Genomic DNA, 12,290 nt, shown 5'->3' on the forward strand with positions numbered 1-12,290 from the left:
ACAAGGGAATATGTAGAGAGGCAGGCCCAGGTATGAAGCAAAAGGTGATGAGAAGAAGCAGGCAGGAGCAATGGGGTCAAGAGAACTGCTGTTCAGAAGTCCACAAGATTACTCTCAGGTTCAATAATTCACTAGAAAGAATCCTAGAACTCCACAAAACTGTTATACTTACAGTTATAGTTTATTACAACAAAAGGATACAGATTACAATCAGTGACAGGATAAGGTGCATAGGCAGGGTCTAGGAGAGCTCCAGGTGTGGGTTTCCAGCTGTCCTCCCCCAGTGGAGTCCTCCAGACAGCATTTACTTCTCCCAGCACTGATGTGTGGGCAACATGCAGAGTGTGGCCAACCAGGGAAACTAGAGCCTTGGTGTCTAGATTGTTCTAGGAATCAGTCACATAGGCGTGGAGCACCTACATGGTGGATTTTAGCCTCTAGCACCTCCAGAGGTCAAGTTGATACTGAGTGGCCTAAGGCATCCAGGTAAAGAAAGACACTCTTATCAGGCAGACATTCCAAGGGATTAGAGGTTACCTCCTAAGAGCTGGGCAAGGGCCAAATGTTTCTTAGGACAAAGTGAATCCTTGCGCACCTGTATATCCAACAAAGGAGGCTGAGGACTTTTAGGCCTCAGAGGGCATGGAAGTCTGAGCCTACCTAGGAAGAAAGCACCCATATCTTCAGCCCCTGTTTCCTTAGGGATGGGTCTAAGAGAACACCAACATTTGAGCCCAGAAAAAGTCTTGGAGTAATCTCTTCACTGGGGTATGGTCTGGACTCCAAAGAGAAAGTCCGAGGGAGGAGGCTGATTATGGTGCAATAGCAACACACACCAGGGTGAGGAGTGACAGGCTGAGGTTGTGGAACTCCTCAGATACACATATTCAGGGAATGGATATTTTCTGTTTGTGAGGCAGTAAGTATGGTGAGGCTCCAGAATCAGGTGAGCCTGGATTTTAAAACCTGTCTCTACCACTTTGCAGCTTCGTAGGTAAGTTACGTAACCTCTTTAAGACTGTTTTCTCATCTGTCAAAAGAAGATGGTAACTGTTCTTGAGTTACCGGGCTGTGATGATGTTTGCGTAGGATAGATTGGAGATAAATGGTAATTATCTTTATCCTTAACCATTCTCACTTCCTGATGGAGCAGAGTTCATCTTTAGAAGCTCTTAGTTTTTATAAAGTTTTTATATTGAGATAAAACCTGTTTTTTTAAAAAATGATTTTCTTGTTACATTGCCCTAGCTTTATTGTCTATTTCTGTCAGTGGCATTGCCACTTTTTCAGGATCATCAATTATTCATTCATTTATTCCTTCACTCATTCATTTAATATATGTTTATTGGAATTGGTCTGTTGATATTGAGCTAAATGCTAGAAAGAAAGAAAAAGAAGACACGCCTCACCTTCAAAGAACTTAGGGTTAAGTGAGACAGCAAACAACTGCATAAAATAAACAGTTAAAATGTTTTGTTTGGCAAGTATAGTGAGTACTTAGGGCATAGAAGAAGCAGTGATCTGTTTTATTTACTCCTTCACCTCCCAAATGCACCTTCTTATTTGCTGTTATTCCCCTCTTGAGATGACTTCAAATTCTCTCTTTATTTTCTGTTCTTGTTGCTATGGGCTCAAGGATTGTAAATAAATTTAACCTCAGGTTGGAATTCACAGTAACTGCTAGTGAAGGACTTTGTGAGAGGGGTTCTAATGCATCTGGATCAGGAGACTGGATAAGATCACCTATCTGAAGATAATGTGAAAGCTGTAATCATCACATAAACCTGACCTACCATTGGAGCATACTCATGGCTAATTGAAAGTAGTATCTATGAGCCTTGTCTTCTTTCTTGTTCCTAGACTTTGGGGAGGCTGCAGGAAATATCCTTGGAGTAAGGATAATGAATAAGAGCCTGGCTACTCAGCACTCACAGGCAGGTGCTCACTACCTGAGATGCCAGGAGCTCCCAAGAAGAGCAGAAAAGTTTGAGCACAAACTTTCTGCATTGGAGCTAAAGTAGAGTAGCAGGCTGTGTCATCTTTGCTAGTTCTAGCAAGGGGAAGGGGTTGAACTTGGGAAGGGTCTTTGTGACTTATGTAGAACTTGTTGGAACAGTGCTGGAAATGCCCGCAGTCTTGCTCCCGTGATTGAGAAGACACGATGATACCGCTGCAGCCTCCTAAGATTCTGCAGGACAGATGGGTGAGGGTCTCCCCTACCTTATCTCAAGCCTTTGAAGCACTAGAGCTACCCAGAAGGGGGGCATAGGGAAGCATACCCAAGAATCTGAAAGAAGGGGCCTCACCCAAACTATGAGGAGGGAGTTCCCTGCACCCATACATCACCCAAACAAAAAATGCTCTCAGGGCAATTTCCCTGAGAGTAGCTCCAATCTGCACCGTCTGTCCCAGGCCCCAAGTTGCCTATGAGCTCTGCCAGGGGAGGCTTTGGGTTGACCAGCTCAGCAGAGACGAGAACAAAAGGAGAAGCCTCCTTAGTCACCTCTGAGATTAAAAGAACAAAATAAGAGAGAAGAAGAAAGAGAGAGGAGGAGAAAATCAAAGACTAATCCAAAAAATTCTCCTTTAATCTTAGAATTTCCAGACCTAGTTTCCCTTTCATCTAGGACTTCGAAGTTATTTAGTTATTTTATGGGTAGTGAAACCACAAGGCGAAGAGAGGGTGGGGGAGATGAAATTAATGAGCAGGTAAGCAGGTTTATTATTTTGTCTGATCCTCCCTTCCTTCCTGCTAATTTCTCTGAGCCAATTTGGGAGGCAGAGCCTATAATGTTAACTCAGTGACAGACTATTGTATCCATGTTCTTTCTGAAGACATTTATCTGAAGGATATTAAAAATCCAATTTACATAGACATTATGACATTGTGAGGAGGGTGTGTATGAGAGAGAGAGAGACAGAGAGAGAGAGAGAGAGAGAGAGAGAGATGCTAGGGTACCCATCCAAGTGGGCCTGTGTTTCTGCATATGCTCAACCTGCATTGAAAATCATCCCATGAGACTCTCAGAGAGGTTTACAATCAGTCAACAAGTTAGTTTAAGATGACATTGGGCCTTGATAGAAATCAGGCTCCAGGCAATGGTGTAAATGTTTATTAAATGTGTGATTCAACCCTCATACTCTTGCATTTCCTTATCATTGCTACAATGTCACAACAGAGGAAATGGGGCCCTCTTGAATTTAACATCTGCCTGATTGGATGCCTGGTTGTATTGCTCCAGCCCACGTGTGTGCCTGTGTGTTGAGGAAAAGGGTAGGATAAATGCCAGGAGCAGGTCAGACTCCTAGGTTAACCCTCAGCTTCCAGGTTAACCCAATCAAGTGCATAGAGTCGTTGGTTCCATGCTGGGGAACTGAGTGACCTGGGACATCACTTTGGGGTGTGGGTGGGAAGCATGTCATTTTATTCGCTTATGAGACGTAGATAAAAACACCTATCCTGCCTATGACCATGGCTTGTTATGAGAATGAAGTGGAGAGACATGTATAACAGCACTCTAAACCATTTGGTAGAAAGGATAGTATAAAACCCAACTATAGAGGTTTGTTGTGAAGATTCTATCAGTACAGGTCAATTTCCCATTGCTGATGTTGGGTTCACCAAAGAGCTTTCTGATACATAATTTGGCCTCCTCAGCAGACTTGTTCACCAGACTGTGCCAATGGCAGTGCCAGTGGTCCTACAGGAGTTTCTGTCATTGTGAACGAGTGCTGGCATTGACCTTCAATTCTTTGGTTCATTCATAGGTTCTTTCATTCATTTAGTTCACATTCACAGATGACCTGGTGCAATGGTTCATATCCTTGGATCCACTTCAGATCACCTGGGGAGTCCTAAAAATCTCCCAGGCTAATTAATGCAGAAGCTCTGGGAGTGGCCACAGGTAACAATATTTTTATAAAGTATCCACAATTGTTCTAGTGAGCAGCCAGGGCTGAAATCATTGACCTGGTATTCACATGCGTTATGCTTGCCTCCAGAAGATACAGACAAAGAAGATGCTCTGAGTTCAATGTAAAGCATTCCCCTGGCACCAGACCACCCCTGGGAGAAGTGGTGGGATTACATTCTTGATTTTGCAAAGTTGAGGATCATAACGAGACCCAAACTTCCAGATGATACGACAAAGTGATCTTCCCATCTACCCCTTGCTCATGAGCCCAGACTATTGGCCTTACTCCTTCAGAATAGCAGGCACTTTCCAAATCAGATACCACTAAGCTCTCCTTGGCCTCTGACTGCAGGCTTTCTCCTGGCCCAGGCATCTCCTAGGTCTTTCTGCCTGCAGCACGGATAGCGAAGTTTGTTTGGTGAAGCTCAGCGTGTTCTCTGCCCAGGCTCGGCGGGGTGGGGTGGGGGGGTGGAGGGGGGCAGGTCCTTTCGGAACCCATGAGGAGACCATAATCTCAGGAGCCATTTGCTTCATATTTCTTTCCTTCATGAGCTCCCAGAAGACTAGCTCTTTTCTTCCTTCCTGAAGTCTGGACTCCCTTTGCACCTGCAGCTAAGCTTATGGTTTGTTTCTGAATAATGTAGCTCATTTGAAAAGAAGAAAAGGTGCCTATACTCTTTTTTTTTTTAAGATTTTTATTGGGGAATTGGGGGGATGGGAACAGTGCTGGGGAATTGGGGGAAGGAGAACAGACAAGTTGTGGAGGGCAGTGTCACTGGCCCTCATATGTGGGATCCGAACCGGGGCCCTCTGGCGTCCCAAGCCAGTTCTTAACGATCGCGCCACTCGGCCGGCCCAAGGTGCCTATACTCTTACAGATGAATGTAGGTCAGGCGATGAGCTCTGTCTACTTTGTGTTTCTATGATTGGGCCAGGTGACACCTCCTTCTGGCAGTAATTTTTTAAGGGGCATCTCCCCATGCCATGATTTTGTCCTCTCTACCTCGGTTAAGTTTGCTTCCCTGCCCAATGTCCTTAGCAGTCCCCACCCTGCATGCGTAGTCCTGTGCCTATCACAAGTCAAGGAGGTGGTGTTGGCTTAGGCCATCTGGCTCATGACTGGGTTAGAACCCAGGCTTCCCAATCAATTGTTTCTTCCTTGACTCTTCCGAGCTGGCTGCTACAATTAGATGGGGTTGTGATGTTTTCTCATTCAAGTTTGTTAAGAATCAGTTTCTTTCTGTGTTCAAAACTTTGTTTCCATCTTCTCGGAGACTTAAAATACTGTCCTTGAACTGAGACGAGACCCTCGAGCATTAAACACACTTGCAACTTCAAATCTGTGTGTGTGTGTTGCCGCAGATGGTCCCAGGGGAGTAGCAGTAAGAGATGTGTGTTTGCTGTAGTACAAAGAGAAGCCTCGCTTCTTGATGGAGTTGATCTGAGGGGCAGGGGGTGATGGAGGGGTTTTGTTGTTTGTCTACAAAGGAGGGGAGAATTAGGGGAGGAGAGGTTTAAACTACAGGAGGAGTTGCTGGCATCAGCAGTCTCCTTCCCGAATAGGATCTTGGTCTCCTACTAGAGTAGAATCAAGGCAGATGCCAAGACCCTGGAGACTTTACAATGCCAGGTGTTTCTGCCCTTGAATAATAATAAAAATAGCACCATTTGTGTAGCACATTTCCCCACAGTACCTTATTTGCTGTTCACATAGCCCTTTGGGTAACTAATACTATTAGTATTATTACAATTGTCACATGAAGAAATAGACACTCCAAGAGGACAAAGTGCATACCTGAGATTGCCCAATTAATATTGGACCTATGTTTTTTCTTTTATCAAAAGCGGCAAGTAGATTTCAATACCTGATAGATTGGTCATTGTTGCTTAGAAAGTAGGCTGAGTTGAGAAGAATACTGAGATTGCATCTGGGCTCAGTGAGAAAACTGCAGTTAATGCATAAGGAAAACTTATATTTATCATGCAAATTGTGACACTTTTCAGAGTGACGGGGACTTAATAATTATGCCTGAACTACAAGTATAAAATGGGACTGTCCTGGGTGAACCAGGATTTGTGATCACTTAATTAAATAATCATGTGTGATATTTTATTAGGGTGGGGTAGTGGGTGGGGTTTGCCAGTCTACGGTGAACGTGTCAGCTCTGACTGATTTCTGTGATTTCTATGAGAACCTGTCTTCTCATTCTCACTCCCAAGGGGCAAGTTCAGCCTTTCATGTCGTGCAAAACGTTGAGAGGGGTAGTCACAGATCAGGGTTCATCTAATATGATCACAATCCAGACCATAATATGCCTTTCGTGCTCCCAAATCCCAATCCTCTCTTCTCCTGGAGGGAGAACAGCCAAATAATGAATGCAAGGGAAGGGAATGGTCTCAAGTTGGAACATTTCTTTCTTTTTTTTTACTGCAGCATCAATATTAAGACAGCCTTACCCATCTCTCAACTTGAAGATAGCCACAAAATTTCCCCAAATCCACTCTACCTATTTCACAAATATTCCTTCACTTCTGGAATTCACTGCTAAACCCTCATCACCTCTTGTTTTGACTAGTTCAATAGCTTCCTATCTTATCTCTCTGCTTCCACTCATGGCCCTCCATTTCATGTTCTCCTCTGTGAACAGACTGGTATTTCTAAAAATGCAAATCTATTTGTACCACTTCCTAGAAATCTTTGTTGATTTCCACATATGTTACAGACTGAATGTTTGTGTGCCCATCAAATTCATATGTTGAAGCCCTAATCCAGAATGTGAAGGTATTAGGAGGTGGAGCCTTTGGGAGGTGATTAGAGTTAGATGAGGTCATTAGGGTGGGGTCCATGATGGGATTAGTGCCTTTTTAAAAAGCAACACCGTGGATCTTGTGCTGTCTCTCTCTTCATGAACACACTGAGGAAAGGGCATGCAGGCACACTGTTAGAAAAGATGGTCAGCTGCAAGCCAAGAAGAGAGGCCTCACCAAAATATGACCATGCCAGCACCTTGATTTTGCACTTCCAGCCTCCAGAATTATAAAACATCAATTTCTGTTGTTGAAGCCACCCAGCCTGTGCTATTTTGTTATGGCCGCCCAAGCAGACTAAGACAGAATCTAAAACAATTAGGCTCACATTTACAGCCTTCCATGATCACCTTCCATTACTTCCCTGTACAGACTATATAAGGTGTGATCACAAAATACGGTGGATGTTTAAATAAAAAAATTATTACAGCACAAGACACATTACCATTAATCTCCCTCACAATACTCTCACTTCGCTTCAAACACACTTATCCCATCGTTCTTGCCACTTTCTGAAGCAGTTCTGGAAGTCCTCTTTCGTGAGTGTCTTTAGTTGTGCTGTTGTGCCTGCCTCAGTGGCTTGAATAATTTTGACTTTGGGGAAGAGCCAGAAGTCACACGGTGCCAGATCTGGTGAATAAGGTGGAAGAGGGTGCACCGTAATGTCTTTTTGTTTTGTTTGTTTTTAATTAAAGTTTATTGGGGTGGTAATTGTTAGTAAAGTTACATAAGTTTTTATTTGACAGAAATAGTCATACCAGAAGCCATGTGTGACACAGAGCCTTTCCGTTATCATCAAAACATACAGTGAATGCTGCTGCCGAGTGCCATCCAATGGAAAGCCAGGGATCTTCAATACAGGAAGTGGCACCTCGAACCTTAGTAACAGTGTGTGACAAGCTTCAACTTCTTCAATGCAGTCAGTCAGGTGTGAGCTATGGTTGAGAGAGGGTGTGTTTTAAAGTGTGCCGTAAATCATCCTCCATCATGACAATGCTCCTTGTAACACATAGCTCCTGAAATATGGCAATTTCTGTCAAATAAAAACATTATGGAGTGTCCTCATCCGCCTTATTCACCGGATCTGCGCCACACAACTTCTGGCTCTTCCTCAAGGTCAAAATGACTCAGGACATCGAGGCAGACATGATAGCGCAACTAAAGACATGAAACAGGACTTCCAGAACCGCTTCAAAAAGTGGCAAGAACGATGGGATACGTGTGTTCAAAGCATGGGGGAATATTTCGAGGGAGATTAATGGCAATGTGTCTTTTACTGTAATAATTTTTTTTTAACATTCACCATATTGTTTGATCACACCTTGTACTCCGACATTACCAGATTATTCACCATTTTTGGATTATATACATGGCACACACTCTCATGCCTCTGTACTTGTGTACATGCTGTTCTGCTGCCTGGAATCTCTGTTCTCATTTCCTTTAATGTCTGGTCAATGCCTACTTAACTCTTAAAGCCCCAACTCCTGTCAAACCTTACCCATCCTCCAGCCTAAGCAGAGGTAATTTCTCCACTCACTTTGCAGCATGGTATCACGTACCATATGCATAATGGCTTGCAGCTTTATCCCTCCCACTACATGTGAATTCAGAGGGATAGGAGTTATATAGAGTTCATTTCTAACAGGATGCCTGACATACCAGATAGTTAAATTATATTTGAGAAATTAATAAGTGCACCAAAGGACGAATGAATGAATTATTGAACGAATGACACCAGGCCCTTGGACAGAACTTCTCTACTAGAATATTCTGGCCATCAGGGAAATGCACTCTTGGCTTCTAGGGAGTTCCCTCACTGAAAAGACCAGGGAAGAGGAAGACAGCGGAATTAGCCATGGAAGCTAAATAGATATACAGTTTTGCCTGCTGTCCTCTGGGAACCCACTTTGGGTAGAGGCCAGAGGGCAACAGTGAGGAGCCCCATTACATGGCCCACTTAACTTGCTAAGAAAGCTCTGTTGAGAAGTGGAAAGTGGAGAAACAGTGAATGAAGAATGAGCTGGTGGAGCAAGCTCCTGTCTACCTCTACTTACCCTGTTTCCTACTTTAAGCTCTCTCTTCTGCACCAAAGCGTGAGTGACCTTCTTTGACTTCCCCTAGTAGCATTTGCCCCTGTTCCTCCTCTTCTTCCATAACCTTGGACTTGCACTCTGGAGAGCCTCCAAGGAGCCTTCTCTCCCTGATTTCCCCCCTCAGCCTCCTTTTTGAGAATGCATACTCAGTAATCTCCCCTATTCCCCACCAGCAGTTTCCACCACAGATAGGTCGGGTACACGTAGGGTGGTGGTGGTTGGGGGGAATTTGGCCCGGACCTGAGCCTGAAATAGGGAGTTTAATGGACATCAGCTCTCGTGAGCTGTCCCAGCCTCATTCGGAAACCCCACTTAATCCTCGGGCCCTTGCTTTGTGGGGGGTCTTGGCTGTGCCTTTCTGCTGACCTTATCACTGACCTCTTGCTACAAAATTATTTATCCATATTTCTCCTCTTTGCCCCAGCGCATTTTGGCAACCCAATTACTGCCTTGCAGATAGTTTCTTGAGTCTGAGCAATCCTCCTACCCAACCTTTCACCTTTTGATTTTGCTTTCCTGCCCTTGTAAGGAGATGTTTGACAAGCTCTCCTCCATTTCATTTTTAGGCAAGCTGACATGCTCAGAAGCTCTGCTGTTGTCTTCCAAATGAAAAGCAAGTTAATTAAGGCATATTTTCCAGCTTATTTTTAAAAAAGGGAAAACAAAAGAGAGAGAATAGGTATCCTAGTTAATGGTTCCTAATTGTTTCTTTCCCCGAAAAGTCTTTGGTATAAAACAGCCTAATTGAGTACTTTCTAATCTGGCATTGAAGAACTGAGCAGGGCTGTCTCTGGCCCACAACCTAAATTCTACTCTGTTGCAAGATCCAGCTCATATGCCATCTCTCATGGAATCCTCCCTTCTCCCTTAGATTAGGTTACGTGATTATAGCGAACTTTGTGCTGTGCAGCCCAGAAACTTCAGAAGGACTTACTCTGCTAGCTGCTGGGAGGGTTTTCAACAGACAGCCCTTACTTGGTAACCTTCCTTAGAAATCGCTCTCGCTGAAGAGAGTCATCTTGTCCAAAGTCATGCCCCTTTCCCGATAGCCAATGATTGGCCCATTCAAAGATGTGTGTCCTGGGCCCGTCATTGCAGCTTGGTACAACTCTGAGATGCCATTCTAGCTTCAGTTTCCTTGCTGTTGGCTGCAGCCTTTAATGAGACTACATTTTAGTCCAACTCCTCCCTCTGCCCCGTCTTGCTACCTTACCTTTCCCACAGGTGTTGATCCCATGAGAACTCCCTAATAAGCTTCCTGCAGGCTCATCTCCATCTCAGGGCCTGATTTCTGGACAACCACAGTGAACCTTGTCTGTGTTACTGTAGTGTCCTTTCTGGCCATCATCATCAGTGGGCAGTAGTGTTGCCCAAAGAGGCATTTTAGGTGAGGCATAGTACAATGAGACTATTTATTATGTTTTTTCATGTAGCAGAGATATGTTGATTTGATTCTTTCTAGACTTCTTATGCTCTTTTAACTGTGACAAATACTACCTACCTACCTACGTACCTATGATTTATCATGTCTATCTATCTATCTATCTATCTATCTATCTATCTATCTATCTATCATCCTTCCTTCCTTCCTTCCTTCCTTCCTTCCTTCCTTCCTTCCTTCCTTCCTTCCTTCCTTCCTTCCTTCGTTTCTTTTCCTTCCATCTATCCACCCACCTACCCACCCACCCATCTCCCCATCTCTGCTGTTGGTGCCCCACCCAGGCCCCCTTATTGACTGGTATACCCATTTTTCACCTGCTGTAACTGTTGGCTCATAAAAATTCACAGCTGCACCCTTTTCTGGAGAATTTCCTTTGGTCAAACAGGAGCTGCTTCATCCTGGAGGCTGTGCATCCTCTTTCCCAGTGGCAGACCTCAGCCAATGACTGTCTGGCATGAGAGTAAAAGGGCAGCCTTCTTGCCTCAAGGTAGGACAAACTCTGTGGTAGAATTTGCACTGCAGGCTCTCCTGAGATCAGACTGAAGGTAGTTTCAGACAAGGGCACGTTGCTGCTTAGCTTTTGCCCCTTGCCCTGCTTTGCTTCCCTCATCCCCTTCCCCTGAGTACATTTCCCCAACCAGTAACTTGAATGAATGTCCTCTTAAGCTCTGATTTTTGAAAAGCCTGACTTAGGACATTTGGTATCAAGAGTGGTCCTAAAAACAAGCAAACAAACAAAATACAAAGGCAGGCACTAAGTAGGGATTCTAGGATTGGATTGCAATAGAGACCTCGTTGCTAGTGGTAGGTGTAGCATTGATGGTCTCTTGCAAGCTGTAGTAGTGCGATTGCTAAGATCTTTACCTAGGTAAACTGGAAAGGGGATGCACTGGCTGGTTCAATGTCTTGTGGATTTGGGAAGTTTGTTAGTCTGTTCAGGCTGCCATAACAAAATATTATAGACTGGGTGGCTTAAACAACAGAAATTTATTTTCTCACAGTTCTGGAAGCTGGAAGTCCAAGATCAAGGTGACTGCAGATTTGGTTTCTCTTGAGGCCATTCTCCTAAGCTTACAGATGGCTACCTTCTTGCTGTGTCTTCACATGACCTTTCTCTGTGCATGTGCATTGCTGGTATCTCTCTCTCTCTCTTCTTATAAAGATATGAGTCATATTAAATTAGGCCCCCACACTAATGACTTTATTTAATCTTAAGTGCCTCTTTCAAGGCCCTATCTCCAAACATAGTCATATTGAGCTTCAACGTGTAATTTTTGGGGAGACATAGTTCAATCAACAATACAAGGTATGGAGGAAATAACAACTGTAAAGACTGAAGATTTGGGTGGCTTTTGCTAAGCACCATTGATTTATTGAAGAGAAAAAAATGACAGGCTCAAATTTATTAATTAATAATTTTTATGAGCTCTGAGCAACAGCAGTTCGAGTCCAGCCCGAGCTGAGCAGCCGCTGAGCTGCCAACAGGTAGCAGGATGGCTCAGCTAAAAAAAAAAAAATAATAATAATAATAATTTTAAAAAAAGTTACAGCATTTAAAACAACCTTTCATTCCTACAGTAAACGGCAGACAGAGCTAAAAATCAGGCACAGGGCTTAATTGTAGGAGTGACAGAACTTTGAAGAAGACCAAATTCTCAGCCAAGATGGGTCACCTATGCTGAAAGCAGGGCCCTGATACTTGGGATGGGAATTTCTGGATAGATGTACTTGACAACTGATTCCCCAGAATTCCCCAAACCATTAGTCCTGCACAAATGGCCTACCCTCCCTTGTTAAAAGACAGAGCCTGCTACTGGCTTGAAGATGATCGGGAGACCTCAAAGGAAGCCTTAAAGACAATGCTTGCCCTCCTCAGATCAGCTCCTACCTCCACTTCTGGCCACCAGAACGACAGATTGGGGTTAACTCTCAGCAGAGCCAGACTGGAGAAGTGCTGGGCCTGCTAAGGAATTAGAGGACTGTATCCAGAACCACAGGACCTGGCTATAATAGAGCAGAGGGTCCAGGAGT

This window comes from Hipposideros armiger, unplaced genomic scaffold (genome assembly GCF_001890085.2).
Source record: "Hipposideros armiger isolate ML-2016 unplaced genomic scaffold, ASM189008v1 scaffold_111, whole genome shotgun sequence".
Lineage (NCBI taxonomy): Eukaryota > Metazoa > Chordata > Mammalia > Chiroptera > Hipposideridae > Hipposideros > Hipposideros armiger.